Source organism: Petaurus breviceps, unplaced genomic scaffold, assembly GCF_028583685.1.
Source record: "Petaurus breviceps papuanus isolate PSGF00001 unplaced genomic scaffold, PetGlider_PUasm1.0 183, whole genome shotgun sequence".
Lineage (NCBI taxonomy): Eukaryota > Metazoa > Chordata > Mammalia > Diprotodontia > Petauridae > Petaurus > Petaurus breviceps.
Window position 1 is genome coordinate 19,874,993 of NW_027185791.1, and position 9,468 is coordinate 19,884,460.

The 9,468-nt window shown below is 39.3% G+C and overlaps 1 protein-coding gene, 1 long non-coding RNA gene and 1 pseudogene across 14 annotated transcripts in view; 2 read left to right on the forward strand and 1 right to left on the reverse strand.

Annotated features, from left to right (window-relative positions):
- Positions 1–9,468, forward strand: part of AOPEP (aminopeptidase O (putative)) — a 567,977-nt gene that overhangs the window by 193,429 nt on the left and 365,080 nt on the right. The gene's annotated exons all lie outside the window — the stretch shown is intronic.
- The window catches only part of LOC138161151 (uncharacterized), a 45,819-nt gene that overhangs the window by 11,168 nt on the left and 25,183 nt on the right, over positions 1–9,468 (reverse strand). The gene's annotated exons all lie outside the window — the stretch shown is intronic.
- The window catches only part of LOC138160901 (small COPII coat GTPase SAR1A pseudogene), a 17,700-nt pseudogene continuing 9,420 nt past the window's right edge, over positions 1,189–9,468 (forward strand).

Consider the following 9,468-nt stretch of genomic DNA (forward strand, 5'->3'; position numbering starts at 1 on the left):
TTAATGAATTTAAAGTTGAGAGACAGATAATAGTAGTAATCATCATCATAATACATGACATTCATATAGGACCTTTATATGCCAGACACTATGCTAAACACGTTTCAAATATGTCATTTCATCATCAAAACAAAAGCAAAAACAACCAAACCAAAACCTGGGAGGTAGGTGCTTTTAGTAATCTCATTTTACACTTTGAACAAGCTGAGACAAACAGTGGTTAAGTGACTTGCCCAAAGTCATACAGCTAGGAAGTATCTGAGGCCAAATTTGAACTCAAGTCTTCCCAATTCCAGACCAAGCAGTACCCACCGTTCCTACCCAACTGCCTAGAATTTTAGATGGGATGCTATTTATTGTTAAGTATTAACTAGGTAACAGGAATAGAGATGGCAGAACATGATTTCAACTCAATTCTTGCCTAATTTTCCACACATACTTCATGTCTGTGCAGCCCAGAATTGACTTCATTTCATATTCCATTAGGACATTGGACTATGTCTGGTTGAACAAGCAGAAAGGATTGATATGACCTGGTGGTTGACAGAAGTGAGCACAAGAATTCATTCACTAACCCTTACAGTAGCAGTAATAGTAATAGCTAGCATTTACATAGTGCTTTAAGATTTGCAAAGCACTTCATTTGTGTCACTTTATTTTCTGAGACAGTATGATAATAGTTCCATACATAACATATTTCCTAGTAGCTTGACCTTGGGTGTCATTTGCCTGCTAGTCATGTAAGGCAGCATTTGAACTCAAGTTTTCTAGACTCCAAATCCAGTACTCTATTCATCTAGCTGTCAGACAATCTCTTAATGTTTATCTCATGTAAAATAGGCGTAATGGGGTGGGGCGGAGCCATGATGGCAGAGTAGAAACAGGAGTTCCCCACAGCTCCAGTGCTCACCTCCTCCAATACATGTAAAAAATGACTCTAAATAAAATTTAGAGCTACAAAAGCCACAAAGTGACAAAGAGAAACAAATCTCCCGCTGAAGGCAGCCCGGCAGGCCGGCAGGAAGGGTCTGTCACACCTATGCTTGGAGCCTGCCCAGCCCAGTGCGAGCCATGTGGTTTTTGCCAGGGCAGCCCTGACCAGCAGCAGCTGGAGCTCACTTCAGGAGAGTGAGTCATTGGAAGCTGTGGTGGTTTCCAGACAAATGACAGAGAGAAAGTAAAAGGTCAATGTGGAGCTCTGTGGGAAGAGCACGGTCAGGCCCGTCCCCAGGGCGAGAATCAGTGGAGGTGTGGTGGCCCCAGCTACAGCCACATGGCTGCCTTCAGGGGGACCAAACAGCCATTCAAAGGGAAATCACTCTTGCTTTGACTTGCTTGGATCTGGATCACGGTCTTGGGTGGAGGCCCTGGGGTGTGTGGCCAGGTGCGAGAGCCTGTGGGGGCTGCAGAGAGGGTGCCCTCCTAGTTGTTCTCGCAGCTGCAAAAACCCCAGCGATTTGGGACAAAGCTCTCTCCATTCTGAAAGCAGAGTTCGACTATGGCAAGAGTTCAAAAGTGAAGTAATTGACTGGGCAACATGAGCAAGCAGAGAAAATGCAGTTCTACCATAGATTCTTTTTTCAGGGATAAAAAGGATCAAAGCACAGAACAGGAGGAAGACAATAAAGTCAGAATTCCTGCATCAAAAACCCCCAAGAAAAATATGAACTGTTACAGGCCATGGAGGAGCTCAAGAAGGATTTTGAAAACCAAGTAAGAAAAGCGGAGGAAAAATTCAGAAGAGAAATGAGAATGATGTAAGAAAATCAAGAAAAGTGAGTCAACAGCCTGACTGAAGAAGATAACACCTTAAAAAAAAGACTAACTCAAATGTCAAAAGAGGCCCAAAAAGCCAATGAGGAGAAGAATGCCTTAAAAAGCGGAATTTGCCAGATGGAAAAGGAATTTTTAAAATTCACTGGAGAGAATAATTCCTTCAAAATTAGATTGGAGCAAATGGAAGCTAATGGCTTTATGAGAAATCAAGATACTACAAAACAGATTCAAAAAAATGAAAAAATAGAAGGCAATGTGAAATATCTCATTGGAAAACCACTGTCCTGGAAAATGGATCCAGGAGAGATAATTTAAAAATTATTGGGCTACCTGAAAGTCATGATCAGAAAAAGAGCCTAGACACCATCTTTCAAGAAATTATCAAGAAAAATTGCCCTGGTATTCTAGAACCAGAAGGCAAAATAGAAATTGAAAGAATTCACCAATTGCCTCTTGAAAAAGATCCCCAAAAGAAAACTAGAAATATTATAGCCAAATTCCAGAGTTCCCAGGTCAAGGAGAAAATACTATAAGCAGTCAGGAAGAAACAATTTGAGCATTGTGGAAACACAATCAGGATAACACAAGATCTAGCAGCTTCTACCCTAAGGGATCAAAGGGCTTGGAATATGATATTCCAGAGGTCAAAGGAGCTAGGAGTAAAACCAAGAATCACCTACCCAGCAAAACTGAGTATAATGCTACAGGGGAAAATATGGTCATTCAATAAAAAGATGACGTTCAAGCATTCTTTTTTTTTTTTTTAAAGCATTTGGGGTTAAGTAACTTGCTCAAGGTTACACGGCCAGTTATTATTATTTTTGTGTGGGTGCCAAGTATCGGAGGCTGGAACTGATCCCAGGTCTCCTGACACTGGGGCTGGCGCTCTTACTCACTGTGCCACCTGGCCACCCCTAAACAATTGGGGTTAAATAACTTGCTCAATGTTACATGGCCAGTCAAGCATTCTTGATGAAAAAAAAAAACAGAGCTGAACAGAAAATTTGACTTTCAAATACAAGAAGCAAGAGAAGCATGAGAGGGTAAAGAGCAATCATAAGGAGCTTATTAAAGTTAAACTATTTACCTTGCTACATGGAAAAGCAATAATTGTAACTCATAAGACTTTCCTTGGTATGAAGACAGTTGAAGGGAATATATATGTATGTATATATATGTATACATACATATATGTATGTATAGGAGGGTGTAGGTTTTTATAAATATGTATATGTGAGGGTGTACATATGTATGTACATAGACAGAGGGCACAGGATGAGGTAATATGAAAGGATCATATCTAAAAAATAAAATTAAGAGGTGAGAGAAGAATATATTGGGAGGAGAAAGGGAGAGATAGATTAGGGTAAATTATCTCATAAAAGAGGCAAGAGAAAACTGTTACAATGGAGGGGAAGAGCAGGAAGGTAAAAGGGAATGGGACAACCTTACTCTCATTGAATTTGGCTTAAAGAGGGAATAACATACACACTCAATTGGGTATCTTACCATACAGGAAAAAAGGAGGGAAGAGGATAAAAGGGGGGATGATAGAAGGGAAGGCAGATTGGGGGAGAGAGTAGTTAGAAGCAAACACTTTTGAAAAGGGGCAGGGTCAAAGGAGAAAATAGAATAAGTTGGGGATGGGATAGGATGGAAGGAAATACAGTCAGTCTTTCACAATATACCTACTATGGAAATGTTTTGTGTAACTACACATGTACAACTTATATTGAATTGCTTATCTTTCCATTGGGGGTGGGTGAGGGAGGGAAGAAGGGAAAAAATCTGAGACTCAGTTTTAAAAACAAATGTGTATAAAAAAATTTTTTTAAACATGCAACTGGGAAATAAGATATATAGGCTTGAGGGTGTAGAAATCCATCTTGCCTCACTAGAAAGTTAGGGGGCAAAGGGGGAGGATATAAGAGAGAACAGATTGGGGAATGGGGTATTCAGTAGGCTAGCTTTTTGGGGGTGGGGATAGGGGAAAGATAGGGAGAAAAATTTGTAACTCAAAATCTTGTGGAAATGAATGTTGAAAATTAAAAATAAATAAAGAAATTGTAAAAGAATAGGCATAATAATGCACAGAGAAAAAAAGAGAAAGAATCAAATTCTAGAAACTTGTTATAGGAATAGAGATGACTTGGGTTCATCTTCAGAGGAGGCAATTGGAGTAAAGAAACCCCAGAGAGTAACATCAAATGGTCACCTGCCCAAAAAGAATTTATAGAAGACCTTTAAAAAGATTTAAAAAATCAAAGGACGGAGATAGAGGCAAAACTAAAGAAGAAAATAAGAATAATCCAAGAAAAACAAGAAGAGTATAAAAGAAAAGTCCGCCAACTAGAAAAGGAGATCCATAATCTTAAATAAGAAAATGACACCTGAAAATTAGAATTGGGCGAAGTGAAGCCGCCGAAATTATAAGAGATCAAGAAATGATTAAGCAAAATATGAATAATGAAAAAATAGAAGAGAGTGTAACATCTTATAAGAAAAACAACAGATTTGGAGAATAGATCAAGAAGAGAAGATATAAAAGTAATTGGATTAACTGAAAGTTACAATAAAAAAAGAAATCTTGATACAACAATATAAGAAATAACTAAAGAAAATTATCCCCGAGCTTTAGAACAAGGGGAGGGAGGCTGAGAGTAGAAATAGAAAAAAAATCCATCAATCACCACTTAAAACAGATCCTATGAGGAAAACTCCTAGGAATATCATAGTCAAATTCTGAAATCCCAGCTCAAGGAAAAAAAATATTAACAGCATCAAGATTAAAACAAATTCATGATGGTGCCACAAATAGAATTACATAAGACCTAACAGCAGAAACATTAAAGGACTGCAGGTCTTGGAACACAGCATATTGAAGAGCAAAAGAACTGGGCCTCTGGCCAAAAATATCATAACCTCCAAAGTTAACTATTTTCTTGAATAAAATAAATGGACATTTGATAAACTCTCAGATTTTCAAGACTTTGTTAAAAAAAATTCTGAAAGTAGTAGACTATTTGACACGCAAGAACCAATATAAATATAAGATACATAGCAAAGGGATCTATAAGGACAGACTGTTTACTTTTTATATATGTAAAATGTGAAATTTTTGTCGAAGATTCTTATTAATAATTTGGTAGTTCATAAGAAAGATTGGTGAAAACCTGAGCATGATATGAATTTTTTAAAGTATAACCATGTAGGAAGAGCTAAAAAGAGTAGTTATTTTATACAAATGAGGTGCAAAAGAAGAATTGATAAATAGGTATTAGGTGGGGAAGGAGGGCTGTTAGGGTGTTGCAGCAAGCACCCCAAGCGTCCTCAGGGTTTGCAGCTACCACAGGTTCTTGGATCTGCTTTGTTAAAGGAAAGCAACTCAAAATGGGTTAACAAGCTTACTTTAATCAGTCAGACATATATCGTTTACCTTGTTCAGGAGAAAAGGTCAGCACCCTGAACCTCAAAGTATACAGGCATAATTATCAAGACAGAAACATCAAGTAGACAGATTTCCAAACTGTCCAACCATTACATCCATACCCAGTCAACATCTGGGTTTCCACATTCTGGGTTTTTCAAAGCCGGGGGACTCTCAACAATGGCTTCCCAGAATTCAGATCAAATCACAGAACACTTCTCAAAGTGAGTCCCAAAACAAAGCTACACATCAGGGCTTATATAGCCTTCTCCTGGCTCAGAGAATGTAACAACCTTATTGACCCACTGGCCAATCAAAAAGTATCTACTGAAAAACAAGCCTCCCACCCCAGGCTCCAGGTGCACTCTAGCCTAGGGGCAGGGAAGATCTTTAAGTTTGCATTTCCATTACATAGGGGCAGCTAGGTGTTGCAGTGAATAGAGCATCTGCCCTGGAGTCAGGAGGACCTGAGTTCAAATTGGTCCTCAGACACTTGACACAATTACTAGCTGTATGACCTTGGCTAAGTCACTTAACCCCAATTACCTTGCCTTCCCCCCTCCAAAAAAAAATAAGCATGATATGTTTCTCAGATACACTTTTACCCTCTAACTCCCAGTGATTCCAATATAGTATACAGTATAGTTATCCATATGAAGAAATAGTCTCAATTATGTTCAATGGTGATGAATGGAAAATATGATGTTTACTCTTTGTCCTTTTGTATGATCTTTGAATTATCATTGAATAATGTAAGAATTAAATTCTAGGGGGGCGGAGCCAAGATAGTGGAGTAGAAGCAGGACCTCTCTGCGGCTCCAGCTTCCACCTTCCCCAATCCATGTAAAAAGGGGACTCTAAATAAACTTTGGAGCTGCAGAATCCACAAAATGACACAGGGAAGCTAACCTCCCTCTGAGGACAGCCCAGCCGGCCAGCAGGAATTGGCCAGCACAGTGCTCTGGGAGCCAAGCCCAGCGCCATGCTGAGGCTTTAGCCCCAGGGCAGGCCTGACCAGCCTCGGCCAGAGGGACTCCAGATCAGCAGCAGCTGTGGCCATTTCCGGATTTATCAACACACAGATGCGAAGGACAAAGTGAGAGGCCAGTGCAGTCTGGACTTTGGGACCAGTAATTGGGAGGGCATGGCTTTCGCCCCCCTGCCCCTGGGGTGAGAAGCCACTGAGGCGCAGGCACAGCCAGCCAGCTCCACGTGGCAGCTTCAGCTCCTGGCCTGCAGAGTGTAGGGGGACCAAGCACCAGTCTGAGGGGTAATTGCTCTTGCTTTAACCTGCTTGGATCTGGATTGGAGTCCTGGGTGGAGGTCCTGGGGTGTGTGTCCAGCTTGCCAGAGTGGGTAGAGACCTCAGAGAGGGCACCCATCTAATACCTCTGGCAACTGAGAAAACCCCAGCATTTGGGATGAAAGCTCCCCTGTCTAGGGGCAGAGTCCTACTGTGGCAAAAAGCCCAGGGGTCAAGTGACTGAGGAGTGACATGACCAGGCAAAGGAAACAAAGCAGACAGAAGATTCCAACATTACACTCCTATTTTGGGGACAAAAAGGAGCAAAGCATGGAACAGGAGGAAGACAGTGAAGTCAGAACTCCTGCACCAAAAGCTTCAAAGGAAAATATGAGTTGGTTACAGGCCATAGAGGACCTTAAGAAGCAGATAAGAGAAGTGGAGGAAAAATTGGGAAGAGCAATGAGAACAATGCAAGAAAATTATGAAATGCGAGTCAACAGCTTGACTGAGGAAAATAACACCTTAAAAACAGACTGACTCATATGGCAAAAGAGGCTCAAAAAGGCAATGAGGAGAAGAATGCCTTAAAAAGTCGAATTTGCCAGATGGAAAAAGAATCTCAAAAGTTCACTGAGGAGAATCATGGCTTCAGACTTAGATTGGAGCAAGTGGAAGCTAATGACTTTATGAGAAATCAAGATGCTGTTAAACAGAGCCAAACAAATGAAAGAATAGAAGGCAGTGTGAAATATCTCATTGGAAAAACCACTGACTTGGAAAATAGATCCAGGAGAGATAATTTTAAAAAAGGAGCTGGGATTAAAACCAAGAATCACCTATCCAGAAAAACTGAGTATCATGTTTCAGGGGAAAATATGGTCATTCAGTGGAATAGAAGACTTTCAAGCATTCTTGATGAAAAAAACAGGTGAATAGAAAATTGGACATTCAGATACAAGAAGCTAGAGAAGCATGAGAAGCTTGAGAAGCTAAACAGGGAAAAGAAATCATAAGGAATTTATCAAAGTTGAACTATTAACATTCCTACATGGAATAACAATAATTGTAACTGATGAAACTTTTCTCAGTATGAAAATAGTTTAAGGGAATAGAAATATATATATATATATATATACGTATATATATGTGTCTATATATGAGGGTATATGGGCATATGAATACATATGTGAATGTGTGTATATATATATTTACAGGTATACGTAGATAGAGGGCACAGGACCAATTTAACAGGAAGGGAAGATACTTAAAAGGTGAAATTAAGAGGTGAGAGAGGGATATAATGAGAGGAGATGGGAAGGACAGAATGGGGTAAACTATCTCATACAGAAGAAGCAAGGGGAAATGGTTACACTGGAGGGGAAGAATAGGAAGGCAAAAGGGAATGGGTCAACCTTATTCCCATTGAATTTGGCTTGAGTAGGGAATGAAATACACACCAAATAGGGTATCTCACCGTACAGGAGAGTAGGGGGAGAAGGGGATGAGAGCGGGGATGATGGAAGGGAGGGCAAGCTGGGGGGAGGGAAGTTGGAAGCACCCACTTTTGAAAAGGGACGGGGATCAAAGTAGAGAACAGAAGAAGTGGGAGGTGGGATAGGAGGGAGGGAAATATAGTCAGTCTTTTACAATATATCTACTATGTTATTGTTTTGTATTAGCCACACATGTACAATGTATACTGAACTGCTTATCTTCCCAGTTAGGGTGGGTGACAAGGGAGGAAGGGAATGAATCTGGAATTCAAAGTTTTAAAATCAAATATTCAAATATGTATGTATATATATACTATTATCAATACTATTTTACATGTAATTGAGAAATAACATATACAGGCACTGAGGCATAGAGATCCACTGGAAAATTCGAAAGGGGTATGGGAGAAAATATGGGAGAGAGCAGATCAGAGGTGGGGATATCCTGTGGGACTGCTGTTTTGGGGAGATGGGTAGGGGAAAAACGGGGAGAAAATTTGTAAGTCAAAATCTGCCATAAATGAATGATGTAAATCAGAAGTTAATAAAGCATTTGAAAAAAAATTAAATTCTAGACATGTAAGAAAGTACTTGAACTTTTATTAGTTTTTTTTTTCTACTTCAGTTTCAGATGATGGTATAAAATTGCCAAGGGAAAGAAATTGCTGTATCTCTTTATTTATAGTCATTCCCAATTTTCATTTCAGAAGCTGGCTTTAATTGAATCTTAGATTAACTCATTGATACATAAGTGTGTTTACCAATACTTTTACCTTTTCTTGGTTTTTCTTTCTCTTATCTATGTCAGAGATGGTGCAGAGCTGTTGCATAAAGGATTATAAAGTAACTATGAGGATCAACGACTATCTATGAATAGCTGCCCTCCCCCCTTCCAGATTGATTTCTTTGCTGTCTACATTTGGTTGTGTTTCTTCTGCTGTCTACTTTTTTGTTCTTCTTCTAAGCGAAGTGTGATTGCTAAATAATTCAAGAAGAGTGCAATAAACATGTTTCAAATCTGGAGGGATATAGATGTCATTTATGTATTATAGGATCATATTTTGAGTCCCCTCTCCCCACCAGCCTCACAAAGACTTGGTAACAAATACAGAAAGAAAAGGAACATGAGGAATGAATGAAAAAAAATTTTTAAATGGTCAATATGTACAAGGAACTATAGCTTGAATATAATGCAATGGGATATTTAGAACAAAAATGCAAAGCAATAAAGACTTATAATAGGTGCTTCAATAAAAGATGTATAGGCTTCATTAAGATCTCATTTTGCACCCTTCTCTTTTCTGTGGCCTTCCCTAAATGTATACTAGGTAGCCTGAACCATCTTTTAGAATGATATATATTGCTTTTACAAATCAGGGTAACAGAAGTAGGAGAATCATATTTAACTGTCCACTACCACCATCATTGATTTCTTAGCCTCCTTAGTTACTTGATAATATCTTTTTCTTCCATCCTTCCTTCCTTCCTTCCTTCCTTCCTTCCTTCCTTCCTTCCTTCCTTCCTTC